This window comes from Echinops telfairi, unplaced genomic scaffold (assembly GCF_000313985.2).
Source record: "Echinops telfairi isolate 266 unplaced genomic scaffold, ASM31398v2 ScPeMD7_23;HRSCAF=83, whole genome shotgun sequence".
Classification (NCBI taxonomy): domain Eukaryota; kingdom Metazoa; phylum Chordata; class Mammalia; order Afrosoricida; family Tenrecidae; genus Echinops; species Echinops telfairi.
This window is the reverse complement of record NW_022103920.1, coordinates 60,124,421-60,135,820: the sequence shown is the minus strand read 5'-3', so window position 1 is coordinate 60,135,820 and position 11,400 is coordinate 60,124,421.

The window sequence follows — 11,400 nt, the reverse complement described above, 5'->3', positions numbered from 1 at the left end:
GTGTTGTAACAAATTTGGCCAGAGTGCTCCTTAGAAGCAAGGATGGCAAGACTTTGTCTTACAAAAGGTCGATATATTGTCAGGGGCGAGCAGTCCCTGGAGAAGCACATCACGCCTGGAAAAGCAGCGAAAAGGAGGAAGATCGTTGGCAAGGCGGACTGACCCAGAGGCTGCAACAATGGGCTCAAGCCCAGGACCGTTTGTGAGGAAGGCCCCGGACCAGACCGGGTTCATTCTTTTGTGCACGGGGCAACTACGGGTGGGAGCTGACTCCGTGCCACCTAAACACAGCGAGTATCCTGGTAAGGAGCACTGGTGAGGCAGGGGTTAAACATTGGACTGTCAACCACAAAATCTGAAGAGATTCATTGAAATACACAGGAACAATGATCTAAAGTCCGAGAAGTATACAACTAGGAGCTTTATTACAAAATAAGAGCACTAAAAGTTGGCACATGTGACCTCACTAAGTTCATACATGTGTGTATACATACATGAACACACGTATACATATATACATATATACACACATGTATACATATATACACACATATACAACAAACACACACAAAGCTAAATCTAAAAAGTATTTCTACTAGAGTTTAAGTTTATGCATGCATGGTTTGGTTCCAAATAAAGCATGTTTAAGCATGCCTTTGTTATCAGCGGAGAGTTCAGACAAGTTCTCTCAATAATACACATGTCTTGGCTTGTTAGAGTCCCTTAAAAAAAGGACACATTTGCACCAAGGGGAAAAAGTATGTTGAGGTCATGGTAGTTACATAACTTCATATCAACTTGAAGATATATAAAAGTGTGGGGGTGGTTTTCAATCTGTCAATCAGGTCACAGCCTGAGGGGCCTCCTTGTGGGTGTGGCCTTCTCATAAGGAAGGCTCTGGGAACCTCTCTTCTCTTTCTGCCTTCTCTGTCCTGCTGGCCGGACCTGATTACTGCCAGAGCCACCACCATAGGATGCACAGAACTTTGCCACCATCGGTCTGAGATCCTCCTGCATTCTGCATCATGGCATGTGGCTGCGTGAGTCGGAAAAGGGACTTATAGACTAGTATCGGACTTTTGGACTTGAGTTGGATGGGGCTGGGATGTTTTCTCGATATATAATTACTTCTTGATATAAAGCTCTTTCTTATACATATGTGACTGTCACTGGATTTGTTTCTCTAGTCAACCCAGTCTAACAAAGAGGTTAAGCTAGTATCAAAGTTTTAATTAAACTGAAGTGGGAATCTTTTTCAATCATTAAAGCTTTGCAACATGTTTATGAAAATCCTGCTCAGCATAAAACAATACTTTGTCGACAGAGCAAGCCTTTTAAAGGCAGGTTGGTCTGGGAGCCCTCGCGGATCATACCGAGGCAGAGCTCAGTGCCAAAGGTGATGACAACTATTGGTGGGGGGGGGGGGGGTCCCAAAGAGGTAATAGCAGGGATCTTGATAAGTCTTTCTCAAAGTACATAAGACAACAACCATGAGGTTTGCTATAAAGACGTTTTCGGAAAATTTAAGATTGCATTGATGAGGAAAAGGCCAGGAAGTTGTGAAGAGGAATGCTGTTTTTTAATCACAAAAATACTTCTGCTTATTCTTCAAGAGTAACAGGAGCTGCCCTCCAGACGTCCATTGGACATTCTGACCGCATCCAGTCCACAGGCTTTGGTCTTGCCCCATCAGACTTCCTTTGGTTTTCCAAATGCTACGAATTTTAAAACCAATGTAATTTGAGTGGCTCACGGATGCCCAAACAGACAACATCATGATAAATGGAGAACAGTTGAAGTTACCAAGGATTTCCTTTTACTCGAATCTGCAATCAACCTTTATGGAAAGAGCAACGAGGAAATCAAATGACATATTACATTGGGCTAGTCTTCAACACGGAGCCTCTCTAAAGTGTTAGAGAGTGAAAATGTCTCTTTGAAAACTAAGTTGCACCTGCCCCACATGCATGGTATTTTCCGTCGCCTCACATGCATGTGAAAGTTGGGCAATGAGGAAGATTAAAGAAGAATGAATGCATTTGAATTATGGTGTTGGGGAAGAATGTTGAGAGTATCAAGTATTGCTTAGAGGGCAAACAAATCTGCCTTGGACCAGTATAGCTAGAATACTCTTTAGATGTGATAATAGCAAGATTTCATTTCCTGTAGTTTGGATATGTTATCAGGAGAGTACAGCCCCTGGAAATGACATCATATCTGGTATAGTAGGGGGTGGGGTGGGGGGAGAAGGCCCTCGGTAACATGGATTGACAGGTGACTGCAGACATGAAAACAATTAGTCTATGGACCCAGCAAACCAAGCTCAGAAGGCTTGCGACTAGAAACGGAAACACGGAGGAAGTGGTGTTACACTGGGGCAACAGCCACGAACGACGTAAACAAAATGCATCTGAGTTATTGAATAGAATACAGATCTACTTTGGTAAACCTTTACCTAATTCACAATAAAAAGTTTCTTAAAAGGGGGGGAGGAGGAGAAAGGAGTGAAGCTTATTTTCAAGTGTGTTAACAGGAATCAAGATAAACTTTTCTGTGAAAACCATTGACACTTTCATTAAGCGCTGACCTGCCCACTGATAAATTCTCTTTTGATGGATGTCTCCAGAATGGCTCCTACCTAAGCCACCCAACTGCCTGACACAATAATGTAATCAAGTAACCTTTGTCTGTGACAAGCCCCAGGCGGAGAATGTTAAAATACAAACAAAATGAAATGACTTTTTGATTGACATGACTGTTTTCTGGATTGGCCCGACAGATAAAATCAGTCAAAACAAATCAGTTTATGCACTGACACATACTTTTTTTGAAATAACTATTTTATGTTTGATGTGATCTTTTGGATTTTTATTTTTATAATATTTGGTGTCATTCTTCTGTCTTATGATAAAGGAGAATGTTAAGAAGGTTTATTATGGTTCTTAATTTTTTATTACAAAAGCAACTGAGGCAATGTACAAAAAAATTCAGCCTCTTTGGGCCTGGGAACAGAAACGTTCATTCTGGATGTTTGGGAAAAGGGTTCTATGTTATATTCCCATATGCCTCCGTACATGGTGCATGCCTAGTCACTTTGCTAAAGGAAGGAAGAAGGGTAACTGCTCATCTGACAGCCCTGCCTTGGTCTAGTGTCCTCAGTTTGACTGGCACTCAGTAATGAATCATTAATAAAGGGATCTCATATTTGTACAATCATTAGGATTGTAGATGGGATTGCACAAATCCCTCTCTGTCAGTTCTCAACTCAAATTACAGGCTCCCTTCTTAGGAACACTTTGCCCATCAAGGTAGAAGACAGTATCCTTACCACTGTGCTAGGCTTTGCTCCCCCGTCTCCACAATGTTGTCCCATTTCATTGCTCTGCTGCTGCTACCTTAAGATACCAGGTAACCTCAGATAACAAAACAACCCCAGATAACAAAACAGCAACAAAGTCCTGATCCAAAACCCTCCCACATACTTTCAGGGTTCCCTCTGCAATCCTCCCCTGGCTCCCAACCCTTAACCCTTTACTCCACCAGAACGTCTGACAGCCCCTGACTAGGCCTTCATGCACTCTCTTGTCCTGCTCCTTATAGAATTACTCAAATGAGCACCTCAGGAGAGTAGTTTTATTTTAACATGGATTAACTCAGCTTCACCAAACCATACAAAAAGAAACAATTTCAGATTCACTTGGCAGGAACCATGGACAGAACAAGCTCTGTGTTCACACGGGAGACCCCCCACTCACCGTCTCAATTACCACATTGTCCTAAAGAACAGTGGAAGAGGTAAATCTGAGTTCAGGTGTGTGAGAAAACATTACATATGGTCTCTCTTTCCTCATTTTCAATTCATACCCCAATAATTTGACAAGTTTTGAGTAGAGAGGAGAGGTTGATATCTAGCCAGGCACATACAAGAAGGTTTTCCCAACCAAGTAGCAATGATGCTGAGAGTCTGAGATTAATCTGAATCCCAGCCTGGTGCATCTTTCTTGGCCAGTGGAAGCCTAGAGTAAGCACACAGTCCTCGATACCCTATAGGATTCTATCCCACAGGGCTTCTATGTCTTAAGTCTTGTGCTTTACCTCTAGATTCATGCTTATTTTGCACTTCCATAACATATCTATGTGTATTTGAAAGGAATAGTAATGTTTTTCTCTGCAAAACACTCTAGGAAGATGAACCATGACCCCCATTGTTTTGATTACCTCTTGCTGATTAAAGGTGTGTGTTCCCCAAAAGCAAAACCTGCCTCCTGTGTGACTGATTAGGATTTACGATCCCAATCTAAAAGCTGGAGCTGCATATTTTGGACTTCTGGTCCCCCCATAGTGTAAGTCACTCCTTAAACTTAACTTTAGATTTATGTATACAGGAATATCTGCATGTACAAGGGTGAGTCAGCAAATACTGCTACAAAAATCATAGAAATCCTTATTAAGCATAATATCAGAATGTGAAACTATTCATTCTTTTTTAAATTTAATTTTACTATTTTTGAAGCTATTCATTCTTGATGTATCCTCCATCTAAGTCTGCTCCATTTGAAAGGTGATGTTTCCTCTGTAACCCTTCCGTGAACAATTTTATCCTCTTCCGTTCACATCATCTGTCAAAACAGTAGTTTTGGTATCTTTGAGGAACACAAACTGTGGTACTTTTCAATGCTCCTAGAGCTCTGGAAACAAAAAGAAGTGCAAAGAGGCAAGGCCAGGCTGGAAAGGCTGATGGGGTAAGGCTTCCCCAGGGCATTCTTGTGGGACAGTTCTTGCTGCCCTCAAAGTATGAGCAGGTGCCTAAATGTGATGGGGGGAAATCCCCAGCATGTTTCCAACCTTTTCCTCATCAATGCAGATTTCAATTTCTTAAGATTTCTTCCTAATAAGCACCCATAACCACCCTGTGCCCTTTGCGAGTATCTGCCAGGATTAGCCCCCCCAACACACACACCTGAATTCTCTCCCACAAAAATTCAGCCTTCTTAGCTGAACTCTCGGCTTTAATCAGACTCTCTGGGCAAAAAGGCCTCTTGGAAGTCACTGTTTTGATTGTTCCTTTTTTATTGAAAGCACCCTAATGAAACTTAAACCCATTACTCCTGAGAGAGCTGTCTGTAGCCATCCACAGAGCACAGAGACATAGTTTAAACATATTTGGGGGAATAAGCCTGGAGTAAAGATTCAAGTTGTCAAGGATTTCATCTTGCTTGGATCCACAATCGATGCTCATGGAAGCAGCAGTTGAGAGATCAGACAACACATAGCATTGGGTCAAACTGCTGCACGAGACCTTTTTAAAGTGTTGAAAAGCAACAACGTTACTTTGAGGCCTAAGGTGTGCCTGCCTCGGGCCAGGTACTTTTCAGTGACCTAATATGTGAGTGAAAGTCAAACACGGAGTGAGGAAAACAAAGAAGAATGGATTCATTCGAATTATGAAGTTGGTCAAGAATATGGAAAATGTCATGAACGGCCAGAAGCACCGACAGATCTGTCCTGGAAGAAGTACAGCTAGAATACTCCTGGGAGGTGAAGATGGCATTTGGGACAACTTCTCAGGAAAGACAAGGCAAAGAGCAGTGAAAAAGAGGAAGACCCTTCACAAGATGAACTGAGAGCAGGGCTGCAACCCGGGCTCAGGAAACCCATTGTGAGGATGGTAGAGATGGGCAGTGTTTCCTGCTGTTGTAGCGTCGCGGTGAGGCGGTACTCACTGCGTGGTCCCCAACAACACATAGGCAGTGGCACGCGACATCTAGAATTGTGTCATATCCTAGCCTTGTCAAGGGTGGCTTTACCTCTGTGTGCCTTCTTTCTGAAGGGTTGAGTAGACCCCTACAGCACACCTTTAAATAGTTATTTTATATATTGTGTTTCAAGCTTTTTAGTTGTTGATGGTGGAAGGGTAAGTTCAATCCCAGCTGCACTTCAGGGCTGACACGCAACTTTGTTTTTGTGGTCTGTGGGCAACTCCAAGTCTCTTTGCTATCCAGTTCAGCTCTCACAGAAAAAAAAAAACAACCCAAAACCACAAATGGGCTTTTTAAAGAACAGACCTTTGTTTTCTCAAAGTTCAGGAGACTACAAGTCAGAATTCAGGCCCTGGCTGTAGGGGAAGGTTCTCTCTTCTCTGTCTCGGCCCTGGAGGAACAGTTTGTCTCCACCTTGGAACCCCGGTGCTCTTCCATCTGTCCCTCTGCGCTCCACACACATGCTTGCTTCCTGCTTTTGCTGGTTGGCCTCGTCGATTGTGTTGTTCCTGAGACCTCCGAAGTGATTTTGTTTAGGACATAGCCCACAGTGGCAGGACCTCATTAATGCAACCAGGAAAATCTTCTTAGCACAGGTGATGATATTCGCAGGTGGAGAAGGTGAGGATTCTAATACACAGCGTGGTGAGTCAGAATCCCCTCCGCAGCAGCAAGTGAACACTTCTTTTAAGTTACTTTTTACTGCTTTCATTTTGACATAGAAAAAGTTCAGGGCCAACTTTTTAAGTATTTCATAGGATTTCCTGAGGATTTACCCATTTAATTAAAATCTTACTTGAGAACAGTCAGCTGACTTCAGTCATCACAGTGAATGATTATTTATAACATAAAGACTAACAGACCAAAATAAGCCTAAATGATCATTATTCCCAAAAGCTTCCATGTAATTGAGTTAGTTTTTTTTCAAGACTCAAAATCAATGGTCCTACATAAACAATGTTGACCTTGCAATTTTGTTTTCCCAAAAGTTAACTTATATCTTAATAGACCACTTGTAGGACCTATCACCTTAATGTCTTTGAGACAAAGATTTCCCAGATGCCAACTGGAAATTAAGACCTTTCATTACATATTTCTGATCAAAATCCAGATTAAATCTCTGGGAAGGAATCCTTCCCAGCTGTAAGGATTCAATTGGGCCCCCACCAAAACTCATGGTAATCATCACGCCTATATCTGTGGTTGAGGAGTCCTGATGGCGTGGTGGGTTATACATGTCATGGGTGGAAGATGTGGCTTTCTACTCCTATGCAGAGTTATAGACTCGGAAACCCACTGGCGCAGTTCTAATTTGTTCTATAAGTTTGCTATAAGTCAGAATCGACTGGGTGGCAGTGAGTGATACCTGTGGTTAAAATCCCATTTAGTGATATGTTTTCTTTATGATGTGAATGTTGTAGCATCAGTGAAAGGTGTCCTCTAAAGGTCGCTTTTTGGGACATCAACTATATTGAACAAGAAAGTGGGCCAGCAGAAACGGCGGAAGAGGGATGGCAAGTCTTGTGAAACTTGGTCAGGAGCAGATGCTCGAGAGAGACAAGGCCTTTCCTCCAGAGGAGAGGAGAGAGAAAGGCCCCTTTAGAGGCAGTCCTCTGCCTTTGCCTTTCTAGCCTTCCAAATTGTGAAAAACTCATTTCTGTTACAAAAAAACCCCACATCGGGCATTTCTGTTAGAACAACACTAGATAACGGAGCCACCAACTTTACACATATACTCTCCTGCCCCTCAGTCAGAGAGAGAATTCTCCCCTTCCTCATGACCACTTATAGAAGAATCATTTCCCCTTCTCTATATGTTACCTAATTCCAAAAATAATCTTAGCTGCTTGAAATAAGATCTGCATGCAAGAGAATATTCAAAAGAGAGTCGAAAAGCAACATTTCTTTAGAAACATCCCTGATGGGATGAACTTTAAGGAAATTCAAAACTCATTTTAACAAATGATTCTTAGGCTACCGATAGGTTTAGATTAGAAAATTGATCAGAAATATGATGACGGGTGGTATATAATTACTCTGACTCAGCCTTGGTAGATGTTTGTATCCAGCTTCAATGCCTTTATATTCCTTACAACTAAATCCTCCCCTATGCGCATGATCACACACACACACACACACACACACACACACACACACACGCACGCATGCACACACACACACACGTGCAGTTTAGAAGCAGGAACTAATTTGAAAGAATTCATCACTTTCCTTGCAGGAAACTCTCATGTGTGTGTGTGTGCATGCGCGCGTGTTTGCATCTATGTAAATTTCATATCAAGATAGATAGAAAAGTATAATTATTCCAATATAGGGCCCTAGTAGAGCCCCCAGAGTACATAAACTGCAGCTGGAGACGGAGTCTGAGATCCCATGTGAAATTACCAGGCTCCCCACAGAACCAATGATTTTGTGATTTATGATAAAAACGTTATGATTTTATTGAAAAATCAGGAGAAGGGTAGAAAATCAGGTTTCTGTTTCAATCTGAGTCTCAAGTTGTTAATTTTTGACTTATTGTAGACATAGATAAATCAGCTTCTCTAGTTTTTGCATTTTCCACTGTAGCATATATCTATCTCAAGGCATCCCAACTCGTGGCCTTGAGTGTAAGCTACAACTGAATGCACAGCATTTCAGAGAATCTCCCTTGTCAATAGATGTGCTTGCCCTTTCTGGGTGAGACCATAGGAGTAAGAAGGAGACTTGGGTTGTAAAAGATAGAGAAGAAGAGTAACCCAGTGGGCAAGCCTCTAACTGAGAGAGACAATTTTGCTTTGCTTAGGAATCAGGAAAAAAACAAACTCACCCCTCCCCTGGCCAGAATAAACCAACAGAAGCAAAAGAAGTCCCTCTTGTGACAGCCCTGCAGCACTAACTTCAGCAACCCCCCTGGCCTGCTACAGAGCCGAAGCCGTCCTGCGTCTCAGAGCCTCTCGGCTGCATGACTCTAACAGTATTTCATCGGAGCTCAGCTCCGTGTCTGACAAATTCTCTCACTGACTCCTGTATCACCGCAGGCCAGTCACTCCAATAGATGGGTTTCTTCGTGTATAGACTGGGAAGTGATATCTCCGAGGTCCCTTTCAAAAGAAATGTTTCACATTCAAAACTATAAGTATATTCAATATGTAAATTCTGAAGTGAATCTGTTTTTCAGATATTATGTCAAAGACTAAGCCCAAAGGATTCAGTTTAAAAATATAAGTATTATATAATATCTCAATTCATAGTTGCGGTGATTAGAGAAGTTCAAATCCGTGTATCTCTACTTAAAATACACACACACAACCCCACACACATGCACACAAAATACACACACAGATACAGTGTATCTCTACTTAAAATATACGCACACAAAAGACAAGCACATGCACACAACTCCACACAGGCACGTATGACTATACATGCATAATAACATGGAGGGATAATAACATGGAGACCCTGATGGTTTAGAGGTTATGCCATGGGCTGCAATTCACACAGTCGGCAGTTCAAAACCACCAGCAGCTCAGTGGGAGAAAGACTGGGGATTTACTCTCCTAAATAGTTACCGTCTCAGAAACCCACAGGAGGTTGCTATGAGTCAACATAGACTCCATGGAAATGAGAAGGCACAATAACATCTCTATAAGTAATAATCATGCACAGACTATAATATACGAATAAAAGTGTCTTCATTTAAAACTCCCAATGTGTAAGCATAGGAGCCCTGGTTGAGTTTGGCGTTTGAACTCACTATCTGCTCGTTGGCAGAAAAGACTTGCTGACCTGCTGAGCTACTGTGGGGCTGACCCACACTCTCCTGTAGGGTCACTCTGCATCAGAATCAGCTCTATGGCACCTAGCTGGAACAACAATAATAATGTGTAAGGTGTGGAAACTAAAATGAGAACTGAATGTGAGTGTGTGCCATTTATGAAATTTTACTGAGATGCATATTTATGATTTGAGTTATCTGCATATTAATTTCAATAAAAGGTTCATTTTAAAACTGGAAAAAGAATGCAGGACTCAACTCCAAAGATAAATAACAAGATTTCTGTTCAAAGGCCATTGAAATATCAAATACATCAGGAGGTAATAAATATTAGTTAAGGAATATTGTGACACAGACTTGGAAAATTATAGATAATTAGTCACTTGATCATGGCAATTATGCAAAGCTATGTTGAGAAATTTAAGGTTGCTGGAGCACAAGAAGAATAAACTGCAAAAATATCACCACCACCATGTCCTAAAAAATATGATCGTATGCTGTATTTCCAAATCACTGTCCTGCTTTTGATTAACTAAAATAATTGCGCTTGGTGATCATTCAAACAAGACAAATTAAAAGGTCAAGACACTCCGGGGTGGATTTTTTTACAACTTAAAGAGTCCCTCCATTCAGCACTTTCTCTCCCCTGTACAGGTGACTTGGAGAGGGGAGAAAGAAACGGATCAGCGACCATCTGGGACTCTGGATTCCAGACTCTGACGGCCACTCTACCGGTGTGATAACCTCAGTACTGACTACACACCAAGAAAACGAATCCCATTACCTTCGGATTGATTCTGGATTACAGCTCCAGAGGGTTTCCTTAGCTGGAATCTTTACAGACACACATCATGAAACCTCTCTCCACGGTGCCCCCGAATGGGTTTGAACCACTAACTTTGAGGTTAGTAAAGGAGCACAAAGCATCTATCTGTCCCACCAGGGACCTTAGTGGAAATGATACAGACTTTGGAATACATCTTGGAGGGACATATAAATGGTAAGTTAGGGTGGAGATATAGTAGCTAAAATGTAAGATTCAGGCAGCGTTCACTGCATGTCAAACATACCCATTTCTCAGACATTCTTGGCCACTGAGGTCCTCACTCACCGTGAAGTTTGACGTTATCTCTGCAGCTGTCAGCAGAGACTCTACCAAGACCCATGAAGCAACCTTCTGTTCCGCCCTCTTTGACTCAGTGTGTGGAGAAGCAGCGTCTTGGACTGGTCTGTGAGTGCATGAGGCTGTTTGGGGGTCCGTAAGCAATGAAAGATGACTGAGCATGTGCCAGCAATAATTACTCACACTTCAAACTTGTGCTGGGAAACAAGGTTAGAAGGACAGATGGGTGACCTGCACGTGAGTTAATAACAGTGAGGCCTGTGGTCTGATACACTTCTTCACAGCTGGAAACACGCCTAGAGAGCAGCTCTTTGCTACTTTGTCTTTTGCATGCAGCACAGGAAGGGTGTTACGCACGGCTCATGCTTCTTAGATGTAGAGTGAGTTTGCGGATGATGTCACAGTACATCCACCGAACTGGATTAATGCATAGCAAGGAAGGTGGGCCATATTATGTGAAATATAGAAATGAAGAAGCTTGTGGTAGAAGAAATTAAAGGACAACCAAATATCACAAGTCACAAAAGATGGAAGCTATTTGACGGGCAGATGGATTTGTAGGGAACAGAGATTCACAAAGGTTTCAAGATGGGCTTCAAGAATGGAGCTAGACATCCTGGCCCACTAGGCCTGGAGGACGATGACCCCAAATAGAGCAGCCAGTCCACAGAGAGGACCACATGGCCAGCCCCACTATGAGACATGATGCCCCTCACTGGCCCATGGCCCTGCGGGGGACA